The sequence below is a fragment of the Leguminivora glycinivorella genome, chromosome 10 (genome assembly GCF_023078275.1).
Source record: "Leguminivora glycinivorella isolate SPB_JAAS2020 chromosome 10, LegGlyc_1.1, whole genome shotgun sequence".
NCBI classification, from domain to species: domain Eukaryota; kingdom Metazoa; phylum Arthropoda; class Insecta; order Lepidoptera; family Tortricidae; genus Leguminivora; species Leguminivora glycinivorella.
In genome coordinates, this window is record NC_062980.1 from 16839679 (window position 1) to 16857035 (window position 17357).

The 17357-nt window shown below is 37.2% G+C and overlaps 1 protein-coding gene across 1 annotated transcript in view; it reads left to right on the top strand.

Moving 5' to 3' along the window:
* Nucleotides 1-2808: 2808 nt before the first annotated feature.
* LOC125230620 (metabotropic glutamate receptor 2-like) overlaps nucleotides 2809-17357 on the top strand; it is a 484421-nt gene continuing 469872 nt past the window's right edge. The window contains 1 exon segment of the mRNA XM_048135836.1: nucleotides 2809-2926. The gene's annotated coding sequence lies outside the window, so the exon portion shown is untranslated.

Genomic DNA, 17357 nt, shown 5'->3' on the forward strand with positions numbered 1-17357 from the left:
CCTTTGGGTTGGAAGGTCAGATGGCAGTCGCTTTCGTAAAAACTAGTGCCTACGCCAAATCTTGGGATTAGTTGTCAAAGCGGACCCCAGGCTCCCATGAGCCGTGTCAAATGCCGGGATAACACAAGGAGGATGATGATGATGATGATTTGTTTATTTATCTATAGTGTAAGCTTGTACATTTTGTAAGTTTAGAATTACGCAAGATGTTACCTTTTGAACTTCACTTAGTAAAGTGTAAACGAATTCCTTCGAAACTTTGTGTGCATTATTTATTACTCGCTATTAACTTTGCTTGTAGCGCTACGCGCGTAGCATATTTATTTATTTATTTATTTTAACTTTATTGCACAATTGAAAAAAAGTACAAATGGCGGACTTAATGCCAAGGCATTCTCTATCAGTCAACCATATGGCCAAACAGAAATTCGCGAATGTGGGTGCAGTGAGAAAAATAAATTTAGAAAGCATGACAACTATAGCAATATTATTTACAATCAATATAATACATAAATAATACATTCATATCATTACACATATACTTATATTTATTACACATATAGTTTTATTTGACGTTCATAAGCGCATTGTAATATGCCTACTTGGAAAATAAATATTTAATTTAATTTCATTTCATTTCATATACATATTAACCTTCTTCAACGTAGTGTACTTAGGTAGCTAGGTAGGTTAGGTAGGTGTGCTTAGGTTTTACTTACTCTAAATTTTCTCAAAAGGTGACTAGAAGGGCCTGTATAGGATGTCCGAATATTGTAATTAACATGCTTTTTTATATCCTATTAAGCTGTTTTACCGAGAAATTCTTGTATATTTATTTATTTTTTTATATATACAGAGTGGGGCCTGTAACAAAGGCGAAGAATTGAACTCTAGGCTATTCTCCTCATACTGATCAACATTTGTTCGGCGACTTTTAAAAATAACTTGTATTTTGATTTTTATCACCCTTGAAAGTTTTTTCTAAGAGGTAATGTATTGCGAATTTTGTTAAGTCTAAAGTGTGACAGACAACGTCAATGACAACAATAATGGCGTACCTACATTGAAGCTAATATTTATTTTGTATGAAAAATTAAAAATTTTAAGACTTCATAATTTTTAAAAGTCACTGAACAAATGTTGATCAGTATAAGGAGAATAGCCTACAGTTCAATTCTTCGCCTTTGTTACAGGCCCCACTCTGTACATATATACATATATATACCGCCGATCTCGGTAACCGCTCTAATGATTTCGCTGAAATTTGTTGTGGGGGTTTTCGGGGGTGAAAAATCGATCTAGCTTAGCCTTAGAACCCGGAAAACGCGGATTTCAGAGTTTTCATGCCTTTTTCTTTCGCGTTAGTAAAAGGCAAAATATGGTCGTTAATTTCGCTAACCGGCTGGGCGTAGCTTAGTCGTAAGAAGTCGGTCTAATGTTCGCAAGCACATCGAATCCCAGTCAAAAAAATTTTTTTTTTTCGTATTTATAAGAATTTTTTTTTTAATCTAAAGACGTGATAATAATAAAATAGAACGCCCGGTCGCCCATATATTGTACAATAAAGTGTGTAAAGTGACAGCGCATGCTACGCACTACGATGTCAACGAGCGTAGCTGACAGTACGTACATACGCAACGCCAAACCGCCTACGAACAGAGATCCAGAATAGATCAGATCCTGAATAGTCCTGGATCCTATTAAGTATTTGGCACTGAATATATTAAGCGCGCACTATGTTTGTAGTTTAAAATCTACTACCAAATCTGGGAGAAGCTTGCGGAGAAGCGGACGGAGTGGCGAAAGTGCGTTGGAGATGGTCGCAAGTTCGTCGATGAGACCTGGTTTGCGGCACTTGCTGACAAAAGGGAAAGAAAACACCATAGCGAAACGTCGCAATCGGTTGCAAGCTTCCCTTGTCAGCTGTGTGGCAAAATGTGTCGCTCTCGCATAGGTCTCTTTAGTCATCAAAAGCGATGTCTCTCGGACATTGCACCATAAATCGTCTGAAATAGACGCTAAGGCCAGTAGTATGTTTGTAGTGCGTATAGTCTTTAATTTTCTATTTTGATATAGGGGCTCAAGTGATCAAGCATATGTAATTTTATTATTTAATGTTAAGCTTTATTTACAGAGACAAAGCAATAGGATATCTAAATCGAATCAATACTTCAGAGTTTAGACTGTACTTCATTTAGATCACATAATATGCTTTAATAATACTGTTACAGGACTCTCAGCTCGGGCTTGCCTTCATTGGCCGTCCAGAGAGGAACGTGTGAGCTGTAGCTCCAGGGGTGGAAGTATTAAAAGGCATAACGCCGTGAGTAACTTCGGAGAAAGCGCAGCACCAACTCTCGACACCCCTGAGCCACTCATGCCGTTGTTGCGCCTGGCCGTCTTTATGATCGCAAATCAGGTACCCATCTGCCGAGTGGCGAGTCACCGCCCGTCTCGATAACACTGTTTAACACATACTTTACGGTTTTGTAAGCTTTTGAAATTACTAAAATCGAAAAAAAGAAAACTTCCTACCTTCTAAACCACACGGATATCGCATCATTATTAACTAAAACAGCGTCTTTGGTGCCTTATTTCATCGACCACTTAAATGTATTGTATTTTTACATGCCTTCACATCACATCCTGTAACTGTGTTACAACTTACATTTTCAACACAAACTAGTTCAATATCAGTTTAACCTCCATTCTTCTTCATAGGCCCTTAAGCCTCCAAAGCTAGGCTTTACATCGGCACTGTACTACATACTACCCTTCAGTTACTCCGCGACCATCGTGCAGGCAGGCCGCGTCGGCCGCCGTCGAAAACATCGCGACTCACCCAGTTCGCCCTTCGTGATTTACGTGTGTGTTTTTTTTTGTGATTTGACAGTGGAGTTATGTTTATTTGCCGAAATTGAAACAGGTACGTGTTTTGATAGTTTTCCAAATAGTTTAACTTGACTCACCCTTCGCCCTTCGTGATTTACGTGTTTTTTTTTTGTGATTTGAAAGTTTGTTGTTGAAACAGGTACGTGTTTTGATAGTTTTCCAAATAGAACGGTAGTTGTTATTATTACAACAGAACGTATTTTATTACAACGTATTATGATCTGAAAGATCTAGGGGCAGAACTTCGCCTGTGGCATCGGGAATATTAGATAAAATTTGGTCTATGCATGTATGTAGTCTTGTAGGTGTGGTGATATGTGCTTTAAAATTGAAGTTTTCTATGATTCTCTCAAACTCTTTTAATGGTTTGGTAGGCCTCAAGAAATTTATATTAAAATCTCCTGTTATCACCACCTTCTTTTTTGATTTTTTAACTAAAATTTCGAGTAAACTTTCAAGGTTATTTAGAAATATGTCATAGTTTGAATTTGGAGTTCTATATATGCAAACAATGATGCAGTTAAGTGCCTCAATTTCACAGCCACAGGCTTCGAAATGCTGTTCCTGTGTGAAATCTTTTAGAAAAAGGAGTGGTTTACTCGCAAGGTAATCTCTTATGAGGATGCACGACCCGCCTCTTTTTTTTGATCTAGAAAAGCAATTTGCTAATTTAAAGCCACTAACATTAATGTTTGATTCGTTACCTCGTTGGATAAATGTTTCAGTTAGGCATATTACATCTATCAATTTACCCTCGTTCATATGTAAATCATTTAAAGTAATTTCAAGCAGGTCCCTTTTACACATCAACCCAGCTATATTTTGGTGTAAAATTAGAAAAGATTTAGGCTTCTGTGACTGTGACTCTATAGGAGAGCTAATATTAGGATGTTTACGGGCTTATTGACAGCTCTTAAAACAATGTACCTACCTACCCACATTTTATAATAGAATATACAAGTAGGTATATACTTATATACTTAAAACATAGCATTACAGGACCCGTGATAAGAGATGCAGGACTAGGATATTAAGTATTTCACTTTTAGAAACATACAATATAATTACATACATACAACATACATACAATCACGCCTGTATCCCATAAAGGGGTAGGCAGAACACATGAAACTACTTAATCTTCAGTGCCACTCTTGGCAAATAAGGGGTTGGACAATATAATTATCAACGGTTAAGGTATTTTTTGAACATGTTGGTCACTTATCTTACATTTTTTGTTATTTTCCTTTAAAATATACTTGGGCCATTTTTTGACAAAGTTGTCCATCCACTTTTTTTTTGATTTGGAAATTTTTATGTGGTTTTCACTCAGAATCGCGAGCTCTTTCAATCCTAATAGGAGAAAAAAGTGTCCCAAGGTTTTTTCCAATTCCGTTAAGTTTTTTTTTTTTTGAGTTAGTTTATTATTTATTTGTAACGTTTTATTACTTTAATAAAATTATATATTCCGTTACCATTTTTTCATACATTTTATATGGCGGTAACGGAATGGAAGGTTTGAAAAGTCTATGGAAATCTTGGGACAATTTTTTTCTCGTATCAGGATCGAAAGACCTCGCGATTCTGAGTATGAATCGCGTAAAAAATACCCATGCTGCAAAAAAGTGGGGTGGACAACTTTGAAAAAAATTGCCCTCTTACATTATTTTAAATAATTATAACTGTACCCTTGATAACTAAATCTACTAATCCACCAGTAGCAACTTTCCACCACTTTTAACCATTATAAACTTTCATAACCATGTGCCGACAAAAATCTCATGGGACCCGCACTTGTATGTCGTGCACGTATGCTGACGTGTGTTTCTGGTTGAAAACGAAACACGAGGCAACATTGTTGTAATCCAATTTTTCAACAAGTAATACGTAATGAATATTAAGTTGGGTTGCCGTTTGTAAACAATGTTTTAAACATTCTTTTTTTTTAACCCCCGACGCAAAAACGACGGGGTGTTATAAGTTTGACTGTGTGTGTGTCTGTCTGTCTGTTTTTCTGTCTGTCTATGTGTGTGTCTGTCTGTGGCATCGTAGCTCCCGAACGGATGAAAATCGGTCTACTTTGTTGCGGTCGGGTTTTTTTTTCAAAATGTTAATTTTTTCCTATATGTTGTAGCTTTTATCCATACTAATATTATAAGTGGGAAAGTGTATGTCTGTTTGTTTGTTCGTCTTTCACGGCATAACGGAGATACGAATTGACGTGATTTTTTATGTGGAGATAGTTGAAAGGATAGAGAGTGACATAGGCTACTTTTTGCCCGTTTCTAACTCCTCAATTTTGTAAAATGAGGGGTGTAAGTTTGTATGGAACATTCCGCAATTTTCGAATTTAACACGAGCGAAGCCGCGGGCTAAAGCTAGTTAAATTATAAATGGGCTTACTCTTGGCCACAGAAAATATAGCCAAAGGCAAATACGTGGCATACGATGGAGTGAACTTGCCCAGAAGATGCCTGTTCACCCTTGATTTCTTTTTAAATAAATAAATAAATATTGGGGACACCTTACACAAATCAACTTAGCCCCAAACTAAGCAAAGCTTGTACTATGGGTGCTAAGCGACGAAATACATACTCAAATAGATAAATATATACTTATATACATAGAACACATCCGTGACTCAGGAACAAATATCTGTGTTCTTTTGAGCTTTTTGAGTATTTGACCAGTACCATTCCTCTTATGATTTCATATATTTTTCTAAAATGTTAACTGAATGGTGGCCGCTAACAAATGTAAGAAGTGCCTGGCATCCGTTGGGTCGACGACATCCAGAAAATTGCGGGTCACAACTGGATAAGGCTAGCCCAGGACCGGAGAAGTGGCGTACTAGAAGATAGGCCTATGCTCAGCAGTGGGCGATAAAGGACTTTTTTTTTAATACCACGTCGGTGGCAAACAGGTATACGGCCCGCCTGATGGAAAGCGGTCACCGTAACCTATGGACGCCTGCAACTCAAGGGGTATCACATGCGCGTTGCGGACCCATTAGAAACTTAAACACTCCTTTTTTGAAGAACTGATATGAAGATGATGATATTTTTCCTAAAATCCTACTTGGTTCGGTAAAAATAGTTTACATTTTACAGATTCGACACTATTTTTATAATCGGATTTGAACGGAAACCTTCTAAAGGACATCAAACAAGTAGGGTATTAATTGACCTCGTCGATTCAGATGTAGGTATTAAGTAAAGGTACTGTAAATTATTGTTTTCACAGCACTGTATGGCTACATTAAGTTTTAAATTACAGTGTAGGCGTTTCGAAAAATGCCATTCATTCTATACTTGGGCCATTTTTTTCAAAGTTGTCCACTCCACTTTTTTGTAATATGGGTATTTTTACGCGATTAATACTCAGAATCGATCCGAGGTCTTTCGATCCTGATAGAAGAAAAAATGTTCCATTCCGTTACCGCCATACAAAATGTATGAAAAAATTTTAACGGATTGGGGAAAAAACCTTGGGACACTTTTTTTCCTATTAGAATTGAAAGAGCTCGCGATTCTGAGTGGAAACCACATAAAAATTTCCAAATCCAAAAAAAAAAAGTGGGGTGGACAACTTTGAAAAAAATGGCCCACTTCCTCATGTCATATATTTTTGGCATGTGCATTCAGATACTTGACATTGAGTTGTATGTTATTCATAAGGTTCTCTCACACTCATTTTTATTACGTATGAAGACGGTCGTCAAAATGTTTTTTTTTTTACAATTTAACAAAAAATCGATATACCATCGCTTCTGTAAATTAGCCTTGCGTCCTGTGCGTTTAACGAAAAAAAAAACACGGTGAAGATACTTTATAATAAATATGTACTGACCGAAGAGCTGGCGACTTCCTCGCACAGCGTATCAGCATTGCGATACAGCGAGGAAATTTCGCCAGTATCCTTGGTAAAATGCCTCACGGGCCTATTTTAGACATTAGCTAGCTTTTAAGTTTAGTCTTAGTTTCTTATATAATTATGTAAATATGTTCATGTAAATAAAGAGATTAACTTAGCATTTAATTAAAAAAAAACTAAATAAATTAATTCAAAAAAAAAAAAAAAAAAAAAAAAAAAAAATATATACTTACCTAGATATTTTTCTGGTATGAACGTCAAGTTGTAAGTGCTTGACAAAGTAAAGACATCGATAATCCTTTTATAGACAAATAGCCTTACATAAAGTTATTAATTACACCTAATAACAATCGATACTGTTCAGAAACGTTCAAAAATTGTATTTATTTTTGATCCTTATTTTCTGTATCACAATTAGCCAATTCATTTAATAATGATATAAATAATTTAATTCACTTTTTAATAATATTTCAATAATTAATTTAATTCAAAATGCAAAATGTAGAGACCACGAAGATTTAATCGAACCTTGGATAATAATGTAAGAAATTATGTAAACTATTAAAATATGGTTTGTTTAAGTATTACTGTCCATCTATTTTCAAACATATTGTGACATTTGAATTAAACATCAATGTTATTTATATACACATAAATTCAAGCCTCCCCAAACTGGGTAGGCAGAGCACATGAAACAACTCAAGATTCAGTGCCACGGCATTGGCAATATAATAATTAATGACATATTATAACTTAACTTGTCGATGAACTAAATTACGGAAGGAAGTCACTAGTATCACTTTGTGCCAGAAAAAATATCTAGATATAATAATTTATCCTGTTAATATACAGTTCGCGGTAAAAATATGGCTAATTTTTAGTTATTGTTTAGCAGTTAGGGAATGGTTACTTCTGAATTGTTGTTTTAGGCCGGCAACAGACAGTCTTAAAATTCATAATCTGAAAACATCATAATCTTACAAAAAGTCAGATGAAGTGGACGGATTTCCATACAATTTCGCGACTCCACACAAACAGTCCTGTTTTTTAAGATTATGAATTTTAAGACTGTGTGTGGCGTGCTTTATCCGCTACTTTTAATACTGACTGTACCACTTTTTGCTAGGACCACACTGAGAATACATCGTTTTTTACATATCGCTTTTCTTTAATCGATTCAGTCTCGAATACGGAAATCTGGAGATTGCTCTTGAGAACGTAAACAGCTAAATCGAAAGAGATCCGGAAATTTTTCCGAGATGAGTAGTAGATGAAACACAAATATTACATGTAAACATAATGAAAAATTGCATATTGGAGCTATCACTTGTTATATGTTTCCATTATTCTCAACTAGCTTTTGCCCGCGGCTTCGCTTGCGTTAAATCAAAAATTGCGGAATGCTCCATTAAAAACATCCACCACCCATTTTAGGGAAGTGAAAGGGTAGAAAGAGACATAAAGTAGCCTATGTCACTCTTCATCACTTTAACTAACTCCACTTAAAAAAATACGTCAATTCATCGCTCCGTTTTGCCGTGAAAGACGGACAAACAAACAGACACATACACGTTTCCATTTATAATTTGGATTAGAATGTAGAGACTTTGATGGAACGTCGATACAAAAACTAGCTTAGTCTCTTTGACTAGACATAGACAGACACTTTTCCAAAAAAACACTTTTCAGGTAGATCAATCTAGTTGGCACATAAATATAATAACTATAGAAAAGAATTCTTGGAGAGTCAGGAAGAACTTGGAGGTGGAAGAGCTAGTGGGCGAGCCCAACGTCATCGGCGAGAGTAAAGCTTCTCGTCTGCGATGGCTCGGCCATGTGGAGAGGATGGGAGAGGATCGTGCGGCCAAAAGAGCTCACTTGTGGCGATCTACTGAAAAACGGCCGGTCGGAAGGCCCAGGTACCGATGGATCGACGAGGTCCAGAAAGACCTGCGTGACCTTCAAGTGACTGAGTGGCATCAGATTGCACAGGATAGGAGCGAATGGCGGAATCTAGTGTCGGAGGCCAAGATCCACTTCGGGTCGCTGAGCCATCGCAGTAAGTAAGTAAGTAAGTATAGAAAAGAATTATTATATTATATCCCATACCATACAGTTCTGTTTTCGTTATCATGGTTTTATTTCAGGAGTACCTACATAAGTATGCGGTGTGACAATCAATTTAATTATGGAAAACGTTCCAGTGCCCTGCTTTTTGGTCTTGGTTAATTATGTTTACATTCAGTTCCTTAATGAAAATCGACGTTTGAGATGTGATATTTCGTGAATAATTTAATCGGGTCTTCACTTGATTTCGCCTACTTTTCTCGAAATCAAATTATACCTCAGTGGTACCTTGACGTTATTAAAACGTGATTAAATCAGCAAAGTAATAAAAACTTTTCTAACTTTTGTTGTTATTAAAATGTGCAAAAAGATTCATTTGTAGAATAAGTATTACAGTTTTATATTTTCTGTTTATTACATACGTAGATAATCTTCCAATAAAACACATACACATACAATCACGCCTGTATCCCATAAAGGGGTAGGCAGAACACATGAAACTACTAAAGCTTCAGTGCCACTCTTGGCAAATAAGGGGTTGAAAGAAAACGAAACTGTGACATTGCAGCAGTGACAGGTTGCCAGCCTCTCGCCTACACAATTTAACCCATATCCCATCGCCTTCTAGGTCTTAGTCGCCTTCTACGACACCCTTATTTAACTTTCCTTGTTACTATGTTAGTTTAGGTCAAAACGTAGAACCTCTCGGTTTCTGATTGAGCTGAAATTTTGCACACATAATTAAATCACGTGACAATGCAATATTGTGTCATGGAGTTGATCTGATGATGGAGCAGAAAGCTGATATAGGAACCTTGTTGTAAAACGTCGTATCCCCATCGAGTAAGGGGTTTTTAGAAACGTCTCGGAGAGCTAGATGACTGTTGTGGCGATAATACCGCCACCTCTGTTTAATTTGTTTTTGTTTCTTGTGCATTACTTGTAAACTATGTGAGATGTGGAATAAAGAGTATTGTATTGTATTATATTAACCTTGTGCCCACATTTGTCCTACCCATAGGACATAAACCGGCGGTATGTATGGGATATATGATTCAAACCAAACTAAATATACGCGTAGGCAGGAGGATAAATTTAAAACTGACCTGTAAGTCCTACTACTGGACACAGGCCTCCATTCACGCGTAAGAGAGCTTGGGAGGGTCCTCAAGCTAGCCTTGTGAAAGTCCCAGTCACAATTACAGTTGTGATTTTCTCGAGAACATTCTACCGTTTTCATAGACAAAGGCATCTGGGGCCCATTTCTCGGAGCTACACGTTACAATTTACAAGTGCTAGTCATTGTCTAATATGACAAGTTGGAAAGAGACTTCCGCTTGTAACTTGTAACTTTCAGTTTTGAGAAATGGGCCACGAGAGAATATTCCTCGTACTCAAACTATACTCAGAATGCGCCTGATAGTCTTTGAAGGTACGAACATGCAGCAAATTACGTTGGTTTTCAAATTTCATTTGCGTGTGTGTAGCAGGCTACCTGCCGGCCTAGCCAAAATGACAATCGTTGACGTTATGTGGCAATCGAAACGCAGTCAGGCTTTGCACGACTACAGAAGAGCGATAGGGAGAGCTTGCTACGATACGTTTGCGAAGCGTAAAATATTGTGACGTTGCTTAGGTACCTTGGTAAACGTGCCACATCGACACGTATGTACACAGTTAACAAATTAGCTAGTCATTCTAGGTGGCAAGGTTTGGACACTAAATAAGCTCACTAAAAATTCAGTATTGATGGGTTTTACATATACAGAACAAATGGATGGGACCAACCGCTAAATACGAAAAAAGATATTGGCTGCTTTTTCCAGGTCGAGCGTTGAAATTAAGTATGAGAGTCTTTTTTTCGTAATTGATCTCCTAATGTACCTATGCAAGTGAGTGCTGGGCCATCAAGAAGAAGGATGAGAGAAGACTGCACGTGAATGAAAGGAGAATGTTGCGATGGATGTGTGGTGTGACAAGACTAGATAAGATTCAGAATGAGTATATAAGTGGAAGCCTGAAAGTAGCGCCAGTGACAGAGAAGGTGAGAGGAAGTAGATATTAGCATGGTATGAGCATGTAATGCGGAGGGATGAAAGCAATGTTATAAAACGAGTGGTAAATAAATATGAAGGTAGATGGAGACAATTGGTAGTGGAAGCCCTAAGAAAAGATGGATGGAATGTATGAACACAGATATGAGAGTGAGAGGTATTAGCATGGAAATGACGGCTAATAAAGAGGAATGGAGGAAGATGATCTGCTACGACGACCCCAAATAATGGGAAAATGGCAAGGGAATGATGATGAATTGATCTCTTAATAAAAATTGCTCTGTAAGACTTAAAATTAACGGTTTCAGTTTTCAGTAAATGTTTTTCTTGTATAGAAAAGTTGAAAGAGCAAATCGTGGATAACTTCCGATGCGAAGTGGAGGTATCGATAATTATTATATGTATTTATAGTCACACACGTGTCGAACGTGATTAATTAACATTAATGTTAATTACAAATGTTAATTAATCGCGTTCGACCTGTGTGTGGCTTTAAATATGTGTACAAAAATTAAAGAATTATTATATGTATTTTGAGGCTTTTGACTAGCACTAAACATTAAACATGTATCAATTAAAATTAAAATACCTATATGGTTTAAAGTAAGTTATTGCTTTCAGTTACCTTTATCTTATCCCTTATGTTTGCCCCCGTGTGTTGTGGATGTTGTAGTAGTCGATCGATATAGTTATGGGTTCAATTGTGGCTTGTAATCACTGCAAAGTAACAATTTTGTTTTTTCTCTAGACCTTAGCAGTTTTATGTGCTACGCCACCCCTTTTGGGAATATTACGGGTTGCAGTTAAGTAAATCGATCTAAAGGTACCTACTGTTGCATTATACTTAAGACCGATAGACAGAGAGAAAGACTAAGTTATGTTACGAAGCATGCTCGAATACCTATGACTTTTGGCTAGGCCAAATAAATTTGATGAGTCATTAAAAAGCTAAAAATATTTCAACTAAACAAAAATATGGTAAAACTAGTAGTACAAGCCTTACATTAAAATCCGGAAACAGATGACAACATTTATACCATTTCTGGAATGCATTTTATGCCATAAATATTCATAAACGTAACGTAATATATTCAGAAATACCAGCCGAAACTTTTCCGGTACCGTGGGAGTTCGTGGTACTAGTTACCGGTATTAGTTTTTATTTCGCGTCCAGAGTTTCTACTAATGAATATTTTTTTAGGGGTGCTAGACTTATTTAAATTTTTTTTTGATGTGGTTTATGCCGAGGCTGATTTGGTAAAAAAAATATGAATATCAGCAAGAACGATATAATACTGGACTGACAAAGCCCATACAAAAAAGCGTACCCCTGAAATGTATGGGCCTTTTAGGCTTAAAACTAGATGGCGCTGTTTCGCAGCCTGAAAGTGGCCATAATCATATTTTCCCCAAATATTTTTGAGTGTTCTTATTTTTTATAGGAACAAAAATGACATAATATTTGTTTATTTTAAAATCAGGATATCACGTCAATACACATTTTGAAAAAAAAAATTGTAGGACATCAGTGTACTTATGATAGTATTTAATAGGTGGCGCTAAAAAATCGAGGTACGATTCTTAGTATGAAGTATGTAAATCCTATATAAATAATCCTTGAATATCAGCATTTATCAAACTTTTATCACAGAATATATAATAGTACAAGTACAGAAGGCCCACTGCTTTGATGTTCACGAACAAAGAAACGAGCCGCACAGCGCAGCGTCCGACGCTAGGGTTGTCTATGGATTAAAACGAATTAACACTCAGATAAAATGTTGTACTATTATATTCAAGTCTTGGGTACTTTCTAGGTATATATACAGAATTTATATATTTTTCTTTAAGTTCCAACATCACAAGCCTTATTGAACTCTTCCGTGGGACTTAACCAATAGTAGATCTGTGTAAGGATGTTCTATGGTATTTATTTTATTCATGATGTCTATTTAACATATATCATTATTAGACATTCTACACGCGGACATCGCATATGAACCTTAAAAAAAACTCGCTACGTAAAGTGACAATAGAAAGTGCGAACGTGCGTTCCGTGAGAACGCGCGCCACCCCTGATTGGGCCGCGAACTCGCGGCCGCCAGAATGTACTTGTAGCGCGGCGATAGAATCGCGGAGTGAACCGCCCCTGCTTTTATTTCTAATTTGTAGTACAGTATGGGATATGGTACAAAGGGCATCACAGTTAGCCACAAATCTTCAAAAGAAAGTATTCGACATTATTCGCAGAGTGCCAGTCATAAAGGTATAGATGTAGATACCCAACGCCGTGGCTTGCGTGGGCGACGGTCGCGCGATGGTCGCGCGACGGCGATGCGACGCATACGAAATCAAACCTCATCGATATGGAAGTATGAGACCCGACGGCGACGATCGCGCGACGGTCGCGCGACCGTCGCCCACGCAAGACACGGCGTAAGACATAATAGTTACTTCGACAGGCCACCCCCATTAAAACTTTATAATAATAATCTAAAAATATTGAGATTTAAAGTAAATTGCAGTATAAATAATCTTGACGAGAAAAAATATTCGTGAAAACTATTTTTTAACCCCCGACGCAAAAACGACGGGGTGTTATAAGTTTGACGTGTCTGTCTGTCTGTGTGTGTGTCTGTCTGTGACATCGTAGTTCCCGAACGGAAGAACCGATTTAGATTTAGTTTTTTTTTGTTTGAAAGCTGAGTTAGTCGGGAGTGTTCTTAGCCATGTCTCATGAAAATCGGTCCACTATGTCGCGGTCGGGGGTCTTTCAAAATTTTAATTTTGTGATTAGCTTATTGTAAACTTATTCAGTAGGAATGGGTATTTCTGTGTCGCATTTAACTAAACACCAAAGTCAAAAAGACAGCGTAATTTTATAATTTTAGAGGTCTAAGTACTAACCTAACCTTTAACTCGTAAAATACCTACCAATTAGAATCCAGCAAGAGGTAAAAGGGTATGCCCTTTCACTTAAGCGGAGGAGCAGCAGACTTGAATGTTACAAGACTTGTAATTTAAGGTGCCTTGAGGACTCGTCAAAATAATTTACATGATAATTATAGTTAAATGCGGAACTGGGCCGGATAACCGGATATGTCTGCAGGACAGTTATAATGACTCAGTAGTCAAATGACTGATGAAATAGTTACGCGCTCGCTGCGTGCTCGCTTCGCTTTCAACTCGCTAGCAAATCGCAAGAGTGATAAGGCCCAAATCGTAAAAAGCTCATATACAGGCGGGCCTACGTCACTCGCTCGCGGTCGCGCGTTAAACACGCTAGCCGTTCATTAGAATGAACAAGTGGCCGAAGGGCGCCACGCGCCCGCCTGTGTATGCGCGTGGCCTACCTACCTACTATTCTTCTGAGTTTTACGTATCAAATTATTAATATTAGTTAAGTTTAGTTATTAGGTATTGTAATTTTCTAACATTTACATTAATTATTATAATATATTGGTGATTGTTTTCTTAGTTAAATAAAGCGTAGGTATTTGTCGTTTTGCGGGCAAGTGAAGGATCTGTTACGTTAGTAACTTATAAATAATTTGTGCTACAGGTTTTGAACAACCCTACTCTACTATTCTCCGATAGAACTGTAGGTACTTATTCATTTGACGTTGGTTTCTGAAGCCAATTATTGGAGATGATATCTAAAGTTTACATAGAGTTTGATTAGCTTGCCTGTCGAAACTTGATTGGGAATTGGAAATGTTAATTACTTAGGGCATCGATATACTGAATTTCAAAACTACTTCAATTAAGCATATTCCTTTAATTCTAAACAGACGTCAGCGAGCAAAGTTAAGTATAAATAAAGTCTGTGTCCACTTCTACTCTTTTAGGTGTAACTTTAAAAAGTATTTACTCGAAATCCAACGACAATAGTACTAAGCGGCCACATTCATAACTCAATCATAACCAATGCACTATCTTTCTCTCTTTCTTTATGAATGAGTCCTGATACTTGATTTTTTTTCTCTCTCTGTTTTAGATCTGTATGTTGCTTGTATGGTCTGTTTTGAAAACACAGAGGAAAAAATCATAAGGCAAAACCTTCAATGAATGGCGGTGCCGCTGCGACCAGCCGGCGTATCATGCTGCCAATTTTATCACTTATCCACGTGGATAAGACATCTGTCACTCTCACACTGACATACCTACTTGCTAAAGCGTGACGGATGCTTTATCCACGTGGATAAGTGATAAAATTGGCAGCATGATACGCCGGCAGGCAGGCAATTATGGTCGCGCGAAAAGTGATAAAATAGCAGGCCGTCCCTATCGCACTATTTGTAAGTGCGATAGGGACGGCCTGATATTTTATCGTCTATCGCGCGACCATGCTTCCCGTGCAGTAGTCTATCTTCACCTATATCGGATTCTTCATATACATCCATTGTTCTTGATGACAAACGCGTTTTGAGCACAGACAAGCACTAAAATAATAAATCAATCCAATACTCCCTTGGGAATAAAATAGTACATTATTCTTCAGTACACGTAGACGCAATGAGACCTTAAAACAGCAAATGTGATGAAAATGAATTTAATATAATTTATAAACTGAAATAGATACCACACACTAAGAAAAAGCGATCAAAAATATTTAATAAAATAATTTGATTTGTTCCCTACATTAATATAATTTATTTGAAACAACATAATTTGTACAAAATTTATTCGAGATCGTGTTGATTTGTTGTTCACACAAATTAAATGTTCCCATTTATCTCAAAAAGGTCAGCTTGATTGCGGTTTCGTCTCAGTATAATGTGTGATTCACCGATAAAATGTTATTGTTCTACGTATCTGCATGCTTTCGTTTTGTATCCAGCCCCGTATTAGAATAAATTTTTTTAACCCCCGACGCAAAAACGACGGGGTGTTATAATTATAAGTTTGACGTGTCTGTCTGTGTGTGTCTGTCTGTCTGTCTGTCTGTGTTTGTCTGTCTGTCTGTCTGTGTGTCTGTCTGTGGCATCGTAGCTCGCGAACGGATGAACCGATTTAGATTTAGTTTTTTTGTCTGAAAGCTGATTTTTTTTTTAGGCATGTTTTATGAAAATCGGTCTACTATGTCGCGGTCGGGGTTTTTTTTTCAATTTTTATTATTATTAGCCCGTTATAGTGTCCCACTGCTAGGAAAAGGCCTCTCCCCTTGATTTCCACAACTCCCTCTGGTGTGCTTTTTCCGGCCAGTCACTCATAAAGTGTCCAAGTCGTCCCGCCATCTTCGCCTAGGCCTGCCACGTCCCCGCTTCTTTGTCAGCATCCACTTGGTGGTTATATTAGATTTATATTAGATTAGTATCATTTATTTCATAATACAAATTAGGGTAAACACGCATTATTTATTCGGCGACACGCCTAATTCGGTGAAACAATCAAAAATCGTCTTTCGGAATAGTGCTTCAAAGCTTGTATTACCGAATAAGGCGTATCACCGAATGAGGAGAATTTACCCTACAGTGTAAATTGCAAGTCAATCTGGATACAATTCATTACGATCGTCATTAAAACTCATGATAGGTATACTTGTGGCAGAAAAGATCTCGACTCGCCAAGAATTACGAGCAAAACAGTGCGTGACGGTTAGAAAGTTCGAATCAAAAGTTTCTTTCAAAATGTGTCGTCCAATAAGGCAGCCAGGCTGGAAATCGAATACGTGGGACCCATAAAATAACAACTTGTAACTTGTACAGTGGCCATCGGATGTAGTATATCTACCGGCCTGTCCGAAGTGACGATTGTTGACGCTACGTGGCGACTGATACGCAATCTGACTCAAGACGATACGGTAGGGATGAATTCTCCATACAAACGCTCTCGACTATTTCCTCCCTGGTTTTTGAAGATAGAGCAATGATTTTTTCAACACAGATTGTTATTATTTTTATCTGTGTCGGACCGTTTTGATTTTTTTGATATTCAAAACAAAACAAAAAAAAAACAAAAATTGTTTATTTGGCAATATAAATTTAGTCAGTGGTACATTATACTGACCTCCACACTAGGCGTAGCCTGTATCGTGGAGGAGAATGTAAGATTAACAGAAATATTTGCGGCATTTAGTAACAACATTAATCTAGGAAACTATTAAAAAAAAAATTACATTTAGTTACTTGGGATTTTAAATAAAGAGAATAGGCTTAAGTTATGGCTTACGATCCAAGTACATAGGTAGGTAAGTAACATGCAAAAAGAATCCTAAATAGTATTTATACAATGAAATAACAACGAAATAACAACATGCACAAGCGCGCGCGCGTGTGTGTGTGTGTGTGTGTGTGTGTGTGTGTGTGTGTGTGTGTGTGTGTGCGTGTGTGTGTCTCTCTGAGTGTGTGTGTGTGTAGGTATGTAGATGTATTTCAGTGTCTGAAAGTTGGGTCTGATTATGACGTAATCTTCGTTAGATTTTCCGTATCTACATAAGAGAGATTTATCATGCTTTTGGATAGCAACTTT